This window comes from Silene latifolia, chromosome 8, assembly GCF_048544455.1.
Source record: "Silene latifolia isolate original U9 population chromosome 8, ASM4854445v1, whole genome shotgun sequence".
Lineage (NCBI taxonomy): Eukaryota > Viridiplantae > Streptophyta > Magnoliopsida > Caryophyllales > Caryophyllaceae > Silene > Silene latifolia.
The window spans coordinates 37,676,913-37,682,550 of NC_133533.1; positions in this window are offsets into that span (position 1 = coordinate 37,676,913).

Genomic DNA, 5,638 nt, shown 5'->3' on the forward strand with positions numbered 1-5,638 from the left:
TGTTTCGGGCTAGAGATGAATATTAATGTAAACATCATCGACCAAGAGTTCTAAAAGTAGAATCGATTAAAAGGTTAATCCACCGAGTTATGTTAATAAAGGGTATTTCGGCACACCGTGCCCTAAGTTAATATGAATTTGGGTCTTGGAATCATTTATCTAGTTGGGTAGAGGTCACTAGAAAAATGCATAAAACTTGTTTAAATCATGCATTTTTACGAGTATTATTATTAAAACGACATTTGTTTTACTCCTTCTATTTTGTTTTGTAGACCACTTATTTTCTCATAACAAATGGCAACACCAACACCAACCCCTAATGCCACGCCTCTCGCTAGTTCGTCTTGGCTCCGATCCTTTATGGATCGATGTAAACTTGAAAAGAATGGGTCAAATTTCTCCGATTGGGATGCCCAACTCAAATTAGCCGCCGAAGGTGACGACAAGCTTCGTTACCTTACCGAGGCCTCTCCACCCGAACCCTCCACTAGGTCCACCGCGGCCACTAGGGAAGCATATGAGGCTTACCAAAAGGAGTCCGCCGCAATGAAAAATGTCTTGATATTTGCGATGGAGGCGGACCTCCAAAGGAGAGCCTTTAAAATGGGCAATGCTAATGAGATTTACTCCAAACTTGTGACCATGTTTTCACAAACTCCGCGGATCGTCCAATATGAGGCGGCCGCGGCATTCTTTGATCTCGACTTCAAAGAGGGCCAAAAGGTTAGCCCTCATGTGCTCAAACTCATGGAGCTTGTCGAGACCTTGAAAATTCAAAAGGTTGAAATCCCCAAAGAACTCATCGTAGATAGGATTCTACACTCCTTGTCCAAAGTCAAGGCATATGTGCAATTCCGGGTGAATTTCAACATGCAAGACAAGGATGTGTCTCTCGAAGAATTGCATAAGTTACTTGTACAAGCCGAGAGGGACATGGGGTTAAATGTGAACCCTCCCAAAGATGTGCTTAACATAAGCACTAAGAGTAAGGGGAAGTTCAAGAAGAATGGGAGAAAGGGCAAGAAGCAAGCTCCCACTTTCACCAAAGCTAAGCCTAATGAAGCTAGCACTTCAAAGATCAAGAAGGGTCCTCTTGACAAATGCCATTATTGTAATGGTATGGGACATTGGAAAAGAAATTGTTCCAAATACCTTGGTGATATCAAAGCTGGAAGGATTACTCCAGTAGGTAAATGACTATCCTTCTTTTATGTTTCTAATTCAACTATGGTATTATGATGCAAAGTTGTGATAATGTATCTCCCTTTTTATTGTAAATAGGGCCTCCACCAAGCAAAGACAAGGGAAAGGAAAAGCAAGCATAATAGAAACCATCAAGAAGCTAGGGATAGCTTTTATGGAGCTTTGCTTTTCATTGTCTTATTTTAAATTATGTTTTGGATTTTAGAACCTTAAGTTTCCGTGTTCGACATGGAAAGGTATTTTGGATAATGGTTTGTATTTTGAATAATGGTGACTTGGTTTGCAACCCAAGTCACCCGTTTTATCATTTTATCCTTTGTTCTAAAATTCATGTTTAAATGCTTGTTCTTAGAAACATTAGATTATTCACTTAAAGTGATCTAATAGACAAATATAATGACCGGTTTCATTATATGTCCACATGCTTAAGGCTTGTGTATGATTATTTATAAAGTGGATTTTAGTCTATGAACTCTCTTAAAGGTATGTCAATCACCAAGTACACACACGAAATCTAAAACTATTAGTCAATCTATGAGATAGTTCTCCTTATACTTCAACATCATTATGTGTGTCTCATATGCTATCTTTAAATCTCTAGTGTATTTATTCTAAAGATAGAGTGGGAGAAAAATGAGGACACAACACACGAGGCGAGATTAAACTTGTGTACTTGTGTAAATGTCTACGCAAGAAAGAAGAATGTTTTGAATGGAGGTATGTCTATTTAAATAGTATACCCCATGGATTAGATCTATGGTCTCAAGCAAGTTCTATATGACTTAAGAGACCACGTAAAGTAATCAAAAGAAAGTATTCTTGAGATAACTACGTGAGGACACCAAAAGAAAGTTTTTGGTAGAAATGACTAATGTAAAGTCTTAATAAGAGTTTTGACTAAGTTTAGACTATTTTGTGATAAATTTTGACCTATAGTTTCAACCGAGATTTACTTAAAAGCCTAAATGAATCATAGTAACTTTCTAGTACATATATATATACGAGATTGAGATTTATGACTGGAAATTGCAAGGATTGATATACCGATATCTTAAAAAGCTAAGTTAAGCACTGACCAAGCAAATGTCACTTCTTAACCTCATTGTGAAAATGAAATGATTAAACCTCCTTTCGAAAGGGTATTTCAAAGGATGTATTCTAAATATTATTTATATTTGAAAAATGACATTGCTACACAACATTATGATATGTGTGAGTTAGAGATTAAAATCTCCTTTTAATAAGGTTAAGATGAGACCACTTCAAAATAGGTATTTTGAAAGGATATGATGGGAACATATATGGTTCTATCTTAATAACTTGGCATATGCAATTTATATTTCAATTCTTTAAAAGTTCCGATTGAGAAGTCAATTTCGAAACATATAGAATTGAGTGGGAGTTAGGCAATTATCATGTGAAGATATGGAATTTAGTGGGAGCAATCATCTTGAAAAGGGGCAATAACTCTGATGTGACCATATTTGGCGCATATTTAGCCCCCGAATTACCATTGTTTCCATGCTTTTTAGTGCCTATTTGGGTCATTTCTTATCTTTAGTTCTTTGTTTTACATATTCTTTGAGATTTTGATCCCTTGGTAGGAAAGGAGTAAGAATCTTGCATTTACATGGCAAAACGAGGCTAAATTGATTGTATTCAATGACCAAGCATCAAGAAGAGACAAGACTAGAAGGCCTTTGTACATATCATAGTAGAAGAGCAATGTTGAGAAAGGTTCATTGCGTCCCCAAGGAAATCCCCAAGGAATTTATGAAGAAAAGGGAAGAAAAGAAGAAGAATTGAAGCTGACCAATAATCCGAACGGATTGCAGACAATCCGTCCGTCCACCCTCAACAATCCGAGCGTCCCTCCTTGGAATCCGCTCGGATTCCCCCAGCACAATCCGAGCGTCCCTCTCCTGAATCCGCTCGGATTCCTCAGCCCCGATCCGGCCGTCCCGACTCTAATCCGCACGGATTTCAGTACAGCACGGACTTCATTCTTCAAGCCACGAAAAGAGAAGCCCTTCTCTCAGAAAATACCGGGTCCTCCTTGCTCAACTTAAAAAGTGTAATTACTAGTTTAGCCCTTAGTTAACCCTAATGCATCCTCCCTAATTTTCACTATAAATACCCCATTAGTCTAATTAGAGGGGCATGTTCTTCTTATCAACATTTAGAGTAGTTAATATCAATCAAATCTCTCTTCAATATTGTAATCAAGTATTAATCAAGTTTTAATCCAAGTTTTAGTTCTTTAATCTCTCTCTTGTTCTTCCTTTATTTTGGGTAATTGAAGATTATTTGGGTTATTATTGGGAGATTGACAACCTCTCAATCTAGGATTCAAGTACTTCTATTATTCTTGCTTTATTATTGGAATCATTAGTAGGTATAATCTCTTAATCCCTTTTTAATTATTGCTAATTACTTTCATTTATTCATCATGTTTCATATTGTTGGTATGATTGACAACCTTGCTAGCATGATCAACATGATAATGAGTGAGTAGTCTCTTAGCTAGGGTTTAATGGGTGATTACGGGAAACCATCATGGGGATGATTCATGCTTAAATCAATATGCTTTCATAATCTTATTTGCTTGCTTGTTTTGATCTTAATACATGCACATGTTATATTTGATGAAATGCTAAGCCTATGAATCCTTGCATTTACTATCATCTTCTATCCTTTCAACTTGACTTGTAAGACATAACCCAACTCGAGTCTTGTTAGACCATGCATGTGTTGAGTAGGAAAGATTAAGTCGACTTGTAGGTGTTGTACAATCTAATCGATTTGGCTCCGGGACCCAAACTTTCCTAGGATTGTAAGATATAACCCAACTCGATCCATCACAACAATAATTGCTTGCTTATAATTTGAGAACATGTTTGTATGATCATATCCCATGATTCCCCTATGAACCCATGACACCCTAGTGCTTTTAATCAATTGTTTACACCCCTTATTTCATTCATCTTGCTAGTTTATTTTCATTGCTATTTTAGTTAGTAACCTTCTACATCAACCCAATTTGTGACACCCCCTAGACACTACTAGTTACAATAGAATTCTCATTTCGATACCCGTCCCTTGGGATCCGACCTTTACTTGCCTCTTTACTAATTGTAGAGTTGTTTGTGAAGTATAAATTGTGTTTTGTATCGACCATTGACCAACGACCACATATACTTAATTGTGAACACCAAATGGCCTCGATCAAAAATGGCGCCGTTGCCGGGGACGGTGTTTAATTGATTTAAGATTTCTTTTATTGTTATTAGTTGTGTCTTTTTTTTCACCTTGGGGAAGTAAAACTCCTCAAGGTTTGCTCTAATCGTTTTCAAGTTGTTTGATATTTTGCGAGAATGGATTTCATAGATTGTTTTGTAGAGGACCACTTGAGTATCCCTTACTTCAAGGATCCCATGCAAGCATTAGAGGCCTTAGAAGCAAGTAAGGCTAAGAGCATGTATTGGGAATTGGAGGTGGATCTCTTTGAGGCCGCTCTAGCTAACAAGGAACTTACCCATGCACAATCCGAGTTGGTGCATAATATTCTAGTAGAAGCATGTCAACCCGTAGAGGATGAGCAATCCATCCTAGAGGATATTCTACAAACTCAAGAGCAAGAGGAACCCATCATGGACTTCGAATATGATGAGGTTGATGAAAGTGAAGAAGAGTATGTCATGAGAATGGAATGTTTAATGGAGATGGAGCAAATTCTCAATGAAACTCCAAAGGAGAAAAGTGAGGTACAAACTCCTACTTTGAAACCCCTTCTCCCAAATTTGAAATATGCTTATCTTGATGAATCAAAAACCAAACCCGTAATTGTTAATGATAGACTTGATGATGACCAATTGGGAAAATTACTTAATGTGTTGAAACAACATGAGAAGGCTATAGGTTATAGTCTAGATGACCTTAAGGGGATAAGTCCCAACTTTTGCATGCATAGGATTCATCTAGAGGACGACCATAGACCTACCATTCAACCCCAAAGAAGATTAAACCCCCACATGCAAGAAGTTGTCAAAGGAGAGGTCATGAAATTACTTGATGCGGGAATCATATATCCCATATCGGATTCTTTGTGGGTTAGCCCCGTCCAAGTGGTACCTAAGAAAGGAGGTACTACGGTAGTGACAAATGAAAAGAATGAATTAATACCCACAAGAATGATCACCGGTTGGCGTATGTGTATTTACTACCGTAAATTAAACTCCGTAACAAGGAAATATCACTTCCCCTTACCATTCATTGACCAAATGCTTGAGAGGTTAGCCTCTAACAAATTCTTTTGTTACCTTGACGGGTATTCGGGATTCTTCCAAATCCCTATACACCCGGATGACCAACATAAGACCACCTTCACATGCCCTTATGGCACTTTTGCATATAGGAGGATGCCTTTTGGATTATG